Raw genomic sequence first — 10,504 nt, 5'->3', positions numbered from 1 at the left:
TTTGGGCAGCTGAGGCGGGTAGATTACTTGAGGTTAGGAGTTTGAGATCAACCTGGCTAACATGGTGAAATCCTATCTCTGTTAATAATATAAAAATTAGCTGGGTGTGGTGGCAGGTGTCTGTAATCCCAGCTACTCAGGAGGCTGAGGAAGGAGAATCACTTAAACCTAGAAGGTGGAGGTTGCAGTGAGCCAAAACCACACCACTGCACTCCAGCCTGAGAGATGGTGCAAGATCCTGTCTCAAAAAATAAAAAACAAAAAAATGAAAAAAACTATAGGCCAATATCTCTGCTGAATAGTGATGCAAAAGTTCTCAACACAATACTAGCAAACCAAATACAACAACAAATTAAAAAGATAATTCATCATGATCAATGGGGTTTATCCCAGGGATGCAAGAATGGTTCAACATATGCAAATCAATCACTGTGATACATCAAGTCAACAGAATGAAGAACAAATTCATATGATCATTTCAATTGATGCTGAAAAAGTCTTTGATAAAATTCAATATCCCTTCATGATAAAATCCTTCAAAACCTGTGTATAGAAGGAACATATCTCAACATAATAAAAGCTATATATTACAGACCAACAGCTAGTATCAGACTGAATCACGAAAAATTGAAAGTCTTTCTTCTAAGATCTGGAACATGAAAAGGATGTCCACTTTCACCACTGTTATTCAACATAGTACTGGAACTTCTAGCTAGAGTTATCAGACAAGAATAAGATATAAAGGGCATCCAAGTCAGAAAGGAAGAAGTCAAAGTATCCTTGTTTGCTGATGATATAATCTTATATTCGGAAAAACCTAAAGCCTTCACAAGAAAATTATTGGAACTAATTTAAAAATTCAGTAAAGTTGCAGGACACAAGATCAACACACAAAAATCAGTAGCATTTCTCAACAGCCAACAATCTGAAAAGGAAATCAAGAAAGTAATCCCACTTACAATAGCTACAAATAAAATTAAATACTTAGGAATTCACCTAATCAAAGTGAAAGATCTCTGCAATGAAAACTATAAAACACTGATGTAAAAAATTGAAGAAGACAGAAGAAAATGGAAAGACATTCCATGTTCATGGATTGGAAGAATCAATGTTGTTAAAATGTCCATACTACCCAAAGCAATCTACAGATTTAATACAATTCCTGTCTATTTTCTATTTCTTTACAGAAATTTTATTTCTTTATAGAAATAGAAAAAACAATACTAAAATGTATTTAAAACCACAAAAGACCCAGAATAGCCAAAGCTGTCCTAAACAAAAAGAACAAAACTGAAGGAATTACATTACCTGACTACAAATTATACTACAGAGCTACAGAAGACAAAACACCACGGTACCAGCATAAAAACAGACACATAGACCAATGCAACAGAATACAGAAACCAGAAACAAATTCACACACCTGAAGTGAACTCATTTTCAACAAAGGTGCCAAGAACATACACTAGGGAAAAGACTATAAGTGGTGCTGAGAAATCTGGATATCCACATACAGAAGAATGAATCTATAACCCTGTCTTTTGCCGTATATAAAAATCAAATCAAAATGGATTAAAGACTTAAATCTAAGACCTCAAACTATGAAACTACTACAAGAAAACATTGGGGAAAATCTCCAGGACATTGGCCTGGGCAAAAATTTGTTGAGTAATACCCTACAAGCACAGGCAACCAAAGCAAAAATGGACAAATGGGATTACATCAAGTCAAAAAGCTTCTGCACAGCAAAGGAAACAATCAACGAAATGAAGAGACAACCCACAAAAGGGGAGAAAATATTTGCAAACTACTCATCTGACAAGGAATTAATAACCAGAATATATAAGGAGCTCAAACAACTCTATAGGAAAAAAGTCTAATAATCCAATTTTTAAATGAGCAAAAGATTTGAATAGACATTTCTGAAAAGAATACATTACAAATGACAAGCAGATATATGAAAATGTGCTGAACATTATTGATTATCAGAGAAATGAAAATCAAAACTACAGTAAGATACTGTCTTACCCCAGGTAAAATGCCTTTTATTTAAAAGACAGGCAATAATATATGCTGGTGAGGATGTGGAGAAAAGGGAACCCTCATACACTATTGGTGGGGATGTAAATTAGTACAACTACTAATGGAGAACTCAAAAAAACTAAATATAGAGCTACCATATGATCTGGCAATCCCACTCTTAGGTATATACCCAAAAGAAAGAAAATCAGTATATCAAGGAGATATCTGCACTCCCATATTTATTGCAGCACTATTTACAATAGCCAAGATTTGCAAGCAACCTAAGTGTTCATCAACAGATGAATGGATAAAGAAAATGTGGTACGTATACACAATGGAGTACTATTCACCCATAAAAAATGAAATCCTGTCATCTGCAACAACACGGATGGAAATGGAGATTATTATGTTAAGCAAAATAAGTCAGGCACAGAAAGACAAAGATCACATGTTCTCACTTATTTGTGGGAGCTAAAAATTAAAATAATTGAACTCATGAAGATAGAGAATAGAAGGATGGTTACATGAGGCTAAGAAGGGTAGTGGGTGTGGGGTAGGAAGTGGAGGTGGTTAATGTGTACAAAAAAATAGTTACGAAGAATGAATAAAACCCAGTTTTTGCTAGCATAACAGGGTGACTACAGAGAAAATAATTTAATTGTAAATTTATAAATAACTATGATGTTATAATTAGATTGTTTGTAACACAAAGGATAAATGTTTGAGAGGATGGTTACCCCATTTACCCTGATGTAATCATTACATGTTGCATGCTTGCATCAAAATATTTCATGTAACCCATAAATATACACACCTAGTATGTACCCATAAAAATTTTTAAAAAAAGGAAAACAGGAAACATCTCAAAACAATAATCTAAGATTCTCCCTGAAGAAACTTGAAAATTCTTACCACTGAGTTTTTAAAAAGCTTTAAAAAAGAAATTTATAAAGCAGCAAAAGAGCAAAACAAACCCAAAGCAAGCAGAAGGAAGGAAATAATAAATATGAGAAATCAAAAAAATTAAAAACCAAAATCTAGCTCTTTGAAAAGATCAATAAACTGCGTGTGAATCTACATTATCTCTAAATGAAAAGTTTATTTAAAAATAATTTGAAAAATAAAGTACTTTTTTGAAAACAGTAAAGATAAAAAGCATTAGCTATTGGTGGGAATATAAATGGTACTCATAAGTTACCTTTCCTCTCTATCCTATTTAAAATTATCCCTCCACATTTGTATCAGTCAGCGTTCTTGAAAGAGACCAATAGGAGATAAATATGTAAATATACATATATTTATAAGTATATATAAAGACATATATAAGATATATTTTAAGGAATTGGCTCACATAGTTGTGGGGGCTGGCAAGTCTGAATTCTGTAGGACAGGCTGGCAGGCTGGAAACTCCAGCAGGAGTTGATGCAGCAATCTTGACTTGGAAATCTGTAGGGCAAACCAGCAGGCTAGAAACTTGGCAGAATGTGACACTTTAGTCTTGACATATTTCTTTGCCAGAAAAACTTCAGGATTTGCTCTTACAGCCTGAGACTCATTGGATGAAGCCCATCCGCATTGTGAAGGGTAATATGCTCTACTTCAAATCAAATTATTGTACATGTAAACCACAAAATGCCTTCATAGAAACACCTAAATCAATGTTTGATTAAATAACGGTGCTATAAACTAGCTAAGTTGACATATTTTTTATTGTTTTTATTGTTTTTTTTAAAAAGGAGTCTCACTCTGTCGCCCAGGCTGGAGTGCAGTGGTGCAGTCTCAGCTCACTGCAACCTCCACCTCCTGGGTTCAAGGGATTCTCCTGCCTCGGCCCCCCAAGTAGCTGAGATTACAGGTGCCTGCCACCATGCCTGGATTATTTTTGTATTTTAGTAGAGACAGGGGTTCACCATATTGGTCAGGCTGATCTCAAACTCCTGACCTCAAATGATCCACTCGCCTCGGCCTCCCAAAGTGCTGGGATTACAGGCATGAGCCACCGCGCCTGGTCCAAGATGACATATAAAATGAAACATAACAATCTACCCCTCACCAAATAAGCACCCATACATATATCTCCAAATAAAGATAATAACAAAGTCATACTTCCATCTAACAAGACACAACTCTTGTTACAACTCTGTACAACTGAAACTGCACTAACCCTTTCCTCGTGAGAGGATGCAAAGTCCTTGGGTTATGTTCATTCTTCTCCTTGACATCCTGTGACTTAAATACAGTGACGTAAGGTTAATTACTACTAATACGTTTTATCTTATACGATAAGGAGATGAGAGAGAAGAAATGAAAATTGACATAAACATACACACAAACAAGCATATTTATGACAAAGAAAAATTATATGTGTATTTCCCCCTTATTATAAGGAAGAACTACTCATAATAATTACAATTCTTGGTTGGGCATGGTGGCTCACACCTGTAATCCTAGCACTTTGGGAGGCTGAGGTGGGCAGATCACCTGAGGTTGGGAGTTCGAGGCCAGACTGACCAACATGCAGAAACTCCATCTCTGCTAAAAATACAAAATTAGCAGAGTGTGGAGGCACATGCCTGTAATCCCAGCTACTTGGGAGGCTGAGGCAGGAGAATCGCTTGAACCCGGGGGGCAGAGGTTGTGCTATTGCACTCCAGCCTGGGCAACAAGAGCAAAAACTCCGTCTCAAATACTAGTACTACTACTACTAATAATAATAATTACAATTCTTGTTTCTGCAGCTGGTCATCTGCAACTCCTAGCTGGTATTTAAAACAACCTTCTTCCATTACCCATTCCATATTCCCTTTGCCCTCAGCAAATATCTCAGCTTCTTATGGTTCCTTCCCTGGTGGGGTGGGGTAGGGTGACCCAAACCTTCATTCTGGAGAGTTCTGAGCAATTAGTAGTCCTGTTGAGTTGAATTATAGTAGTGCTTTTTAGAGATGGGAGTCTCACTATGTAGCTGAGACTGGCCTTGAATTCCTTGGCTCAAACAATCCTCCTGCTTCAGCCTCTTGAGTAACTGGGACTACAGATGTGTGCCACCATGCCCAGCTATAGTTTTCCGTTGACCTTAATCACAGGGCCTGGTAGTACTAAGAGACCTTCTAACGGGTCTGCTGTATTCCAGACATACTCATACTTACTTACCTCTATTGTGAAGTAAGAGCCCAACAAGTTGCAAAATTTTTCCTTGGTAATCAAGATCAATCACGCCAGCAGTACAGTAACTCCCTTTGTTGCCTATTAACTTAGAGGCACAAGAAGCCCAAAGTAGCAGGGTAACAATCTTAAATTGCAGTTCAATTGAATTATTGTATCTCCTGGTGGTAGCATCCCACCCTTTGGAACTAAGACCTCAAGACCAGCATAGCATAAGGTCATGGGGACAGGAAGCAAAAATTTTGCTAGTGGATAACTAGGGTATAGTAAGTAATACCACTCCAATTTTCACCCCTTGATTCCTGGACCTGTGAATCCTGTCTACAGGAGAAATAGCACCATATATTTGACACTTATTTAGAGCATATATAGCCTCCTAAAGAGCATGCCCCAGTCCTGCAAGGTGGTGCCATGTAGTTAATACTATAACCAAGTATTTAAAAGGCCATTACATCATTCTACCAAACCAGTTGCTTCAGGATGGCTGGGAACATGGTGAGGCCAGTGAATTCGATGAACTTGGGCCCACTGCTCCAACTTCATGTGTAAAGTGAGTTCCTTAATCAGAAGCAATGTTATGTAGAATAACATGGCAGTGAATAAGGCATTCTGTAAGTCCACAGATGTTAGTTTTGGCAAAATCATTGTGTGCAAGGAAGGTAAATCCATACTTAGCGTAAGTTTCTATTCCAGTAAGAAAAAATGCTGCCCCTTCTGTGATAGAAGTGGTTGGATATAATCAACCAGACATCAATAACTGGCTGATCACCCTGGGGAATGATTCAGTGATGGTCTCTGCTGCTGGCAGATTGAGTACTCTGAGCAGTGGGTATAGTCAGGTCAACCTTAGTGAATTGAAGTCCATGTTGCTAATCCCATGAATAATTTATATCCCTACCACCATGGCCACTTTGTAAATGAGCCCATTGGGCAATGACAGAAGTAGCTGAGGAAGGTGACTGACTGTTATGCACAGAACAGGTCATCCTTTCCACTTAATTATAAAAATCTTGCTCTGCTGAGGTCACTCTTTGGTTAGCATTCACATAGGACACAAATATCTTCAGGGGTTTTTTTTAACCCATTCATAGAGGTCCACCCACACATCTTCTTCTCTTACCTCCTCATCACCAATTTTCCAATCATGTTCCTTCCAAGTCCCTAACCATCCATCTAAACCACTGGACACCATCCATGAACCAACATACACTCAAACTTCTGGCCATTTCTCCTTCTAAGTAAAAATGAACAAGGTACAATGTGCAGTGCTCTATGTTCTGCCCACTGGGAGGATTTCCCATCATCGCTGTCTTTCTGGGATATCCCAGAAAGGGGTTATTAGTGGCAGAGCTGCCCACTTTCAAGTGGTGGCTTCATATCATGCACAACCATCTGTAAACCAGGCTCATTTCCTCTTCTTCATTCAACTTATCACAGAGAATGCCTATGAGGCAATAGGCGCAGGGTGGGAGAGAGGGGGTAATATACTAAGAGTGGGGCCATAGGCATTTGGGCCACTTCTTCATGTAGCTTACTTTGCCTTCTGGGCCTGCTCAAGCCCAACTTTGTATACAATTTCCATTTGGTGATTGAGTGCTGGTGTGCATGCCCAACTTTATGGCTTGGTGGGTCAGATAATACTCAGTTCATGAAGGACAGCTCTGGTCACATTGTAGCAAGATGACCAAAGATTAATTGTTCAGTCTCTACTAAGGCCCAGTAGCTAGCCAAAAGCTGTTTCTCAAAAGGATAGTAGTTATCTGCAGAGGACGGCAGAGCTTTGCTCCAAATTCCTATGAATATGTGTTGCAATTCACCTATAGCAGCCTGACAAAGGCTCCAAGGAGCATTTCTATCTGCCACTGACACTTCAAGCACCATTGAATCTTCTGGAACATATGGCCCAAGTGGCAGAGCAGCTTGCATGGCAGCCTGGACCAGTTGCAGAGACTTCACTTGTTCTGGGCCCCACTCAAAACTAGCAACTTTTTAGGTCACTCAGTAAATGAGCCAAATGAGAAATATGTTGCCTCAAAAGTTTAAAGAGGCCCATCAGGTGTTGTGCATTTTTTCTGGTTGTAGAAAAGGCCAGATGCAAGAACATAATCTTTACCACAGAAAGGATATCTTTATATGTCCCACATCACTGGAGCGATAGAAATTTCTATGAGGTAAAAGTTCATAGAAAGAGTTTCACTGAGGTAAAAGTTATCTTACTTTAAAAAATTTATTTCTCACCCCCTGATGTGTAAATGTATTACCAATAAGTCTAGAGTAGTTGCTATTGCTTGCTCACTAAGTCCAATCAACATAATGTCATCCATGCAATGAATCAGTGTGATGTCTTGTGGAAGGGGAAGTCAAACAAGGTTCCTGTGAACTAAATTATGAAATAAGGTAGAGAACGGATAGAGATAAGAAAAGTGTTGCCAGCTTTGCCAGATTAAGCAAACTTCTTCCGGTGGTCTTTACTATTGATATTGAGAAAAAAAGGCATTTGCCAAATCAATAGCTGCATAGCAGATACCAGAAGATATATTAATTTGTTAAAGCAGTGAAACTACATCTGGTGCAGCAGCTTCAATTGGAGTCACTACCTGGTTAAGCTTTTGAAAATCCACTGTCATTCTCCAAGATTCAACTTTTAAAAAATTGACACGTAGTAATTATACATATTTATAGGGTACAACATGATGGATGTTTCCATAAATGTATAAATTGTATAGTGATCGAATCATGGTAATTACCATATCCATCACCTTAAGCATTTATTATTTCTCAAAAATATGAAATACTTCACAAATTTCCATGTCATCTTTGCTCAGGGGTCATGATAATCTTCTCTGTATTGTTCCAATTATAGTATATGTGTTGCTGAAGCAAGCAAAAAATCCATGTGTTTTCTGTATAGGCCAAATAGGTAAGTTGAATGGGGATATGGTGGGAATCGTCACCCTTGCATTTTTCAAGCCCTTGGTGGTGGCAGTGATCTCTACAATCCCTCCAGGAATGTCGTATTGCTTTTGGTTTAATATTTTTCTAAGCAGAGGCAGTTCTAGTGACTTCCATTTGAACTTTTCTACCATAATAACCCTCAATCCACAAGCCAGGGAATCAATGTGGGGATTCTACCAGTTGCTGACTGTGTCTATTCCAATTATATATCCCAGAACTGGGGAAATAACCAGAGGATGGGTTCAGGAACCTACTGAGTCCACTATGAGGTAGATGTGAACTAAAACTCCATTAAATAACCTAACCCCATAAGCCCCTAATCTGACTGGTGGACCACAGTGCCATTTTGAGTCTCCTGGAATTCATGTCAGTTCAGAGCTTGTGTTCAGTAATTTCTGAAAAGTCTGATTATTTCATTTCCCCCAGTGTCCTCTTTACTATTGTAAGTAGTCATTAGTGCATTTAAAGCTAATCAGATCAGAGAAGCAATTTCGGAAACTTCAGAACCAATTCAGAAAACCCATCCTTAAGATTCTGTTCCTCTGGAACCATTCTTGGTAACAAAATCTATGTCAGTCAGTGTTCTTCAGAAAAATAGAACAAATAGGACAAATAGAATCTTATTTTTATTTTTTTATTTTATTTTTTTTATTTTTATTTTTTTTAGGGTTTCTTTTTTCTTTTTTTTTTTATTATACTTTAGGGTTTTAGGGTACATGTGCACAATGTGCAGGTTTGTTACATATGTATCCATGTGCCATGTTGATTTCCTGCACCCATTAACTCGTCATTTAGCATTAGGTGTATCTCCTAATGCTGTCCCTCCCCCCTCCCCCCACCCCACAACAGTCCCCGGAGCGTGATGTTCCCCTTCCTGTGTCCATGAGTTCTCATTGTTCAATTCCCACCTATGAGTGAGAACATGCGGTGTTTGGTTTTTTGTCCTTGCGATAGCTTACTGAGAATGATGGTTTCCAGCTTCATCCATGTCCCTACAAAGGACACGAACTCATCATTTTTTATGGCTGTGCAGCCAAAAAACACATGAAGAAATGCTCCTCATCACTGGCCATCAGAGAAATGCAAATCAAAACCACAGTGAGATACCATCTCACACCAGTTAGAATGGCCATCATTAAAAAATCAGGAAACAACAGGTGCTGGAGAGGATGTGGAGAAATAGGAACACTTTTACACTGTTGGTGGGACTGTAAACTAGTTCAACCATTGTGGAAGTCAGTGTGGCGATTCCTCAGGGATCTAGAACTAGAAATACCATTTGACCCAGCCATCCCATTACTGGGTATATACCCAAAGGACTATAAATCATGCTGCTATAAAGACACATGCACACGTATGTTTATTGCGGCACTATTCACAATAGCAAAGAGTTGGAACCAACCCAAATGTCCAACAATGATAGACTGGATTAAGAAAATGTGGCACATATACAGAATCTTATTTTTAAAGATAACTCTCTTATAAATAAGATTTATATTTTATCTTTATTATTATTTTATCTTTTTTATTTTGTCTTTATAAAACTTATAAGTGAGTTGTCTTTAAAAATTGGCTCATGCAATTGTGGGGGCTGGCAAGTCTGAAATCCACAGGGCAGGCCCTCAGACTAGAAACTCTGCAGGAGATGATGCTACAGTCTTGAGGCAGAATTCCTTCTCCTCCAGGAAACATCATGTTTGCTCTTAAGGCCTTCAAGTGATTGGATGAGGCCCAGCCACATTATTGAGGGTAATCTCCTTTACTTCAAGTCAACTGATTTGTACATGTTAACCACATCTATAAAAAACACCTTCACAGCAACATCTAGATTAGTATTTGATTTAATAACTGGGTAGTATAGCATAGCCAAATTGACACTTAAAAAAATAACAATCATGGGCCAGACGCGGTGGCTCACGCCTGTAATCCCAACACTTTGGGAGGCCAAGGCAGGCAGATCACCTGAGGTCGGGAGTTTGAGACCAGCCTGACAAACATGGAGAAACCCCATCTCTACTAAAAAATACAAAATTAGCCAGGCATGGTGGCACATGCCTGTAACCCCAGCTACTCTGGAGGCTGAGGCAGGAGAATCACTTGAACCCAGGAGGCGGATGTTGCGGTGAGCCGAGATCGCACCATTGCACTCCAGCCTGGGCAACAAGAGTGAAACTCCATCTCAAAAAAAAAAAAAAAAAAATTAACAATCACAACACTCTATATTCCATTTCCTTGCCTTATTTTTCTTCTAACTTATTTGCATATAACATATTCTATATTTTATTTAGGCATTTGGGGTTTTGTCTGTTTCCTCCCAACTTCAATGTAATCTCCAGAAGGAAGGGATTTTTGTCTACTTTGTTCA

General features: G+C 38.4%; 1 non-coding gene across 1 annotated transcript; it reads right to left on the bottom strand.

The window, feature by feature from the left end:
- Positions 1–7,964: 7,964 nt before the first annotated feature.
- LOC129476517 (U6 spliceosomal RNA) lies at positions 7,965–8,069 on the bottom strand. The gene has a single exon (XR_008654958.1). It is a non-coding gene; the product is annotated as a U6 spliceosomal RNA (small nuclear RNA).
- Positions 8,070–10,504: the final 2,435 nt, after the last annotated feature.

The sequence above is a fragment of the Symphalangus syndactylus genome, chromosome X, assembly GCF_028878055.3.
Source record: "Symphalangus syndactylus isolate Jambi chromosome X, NHGRI_mSymSyn1-v2.1_pri, whole genome shotgun sequence".
Classification (NCBI taxonomy): domain Eukaryota; kingdom Metazoa; phylum Chordata; class Mammalia; order Primates; family Hylobatidae; genus Symphalangus; species Symphalangus syndactylus.
This window is presented reverse-complemented; position numbering and strand designations above follow the sequence as displayed.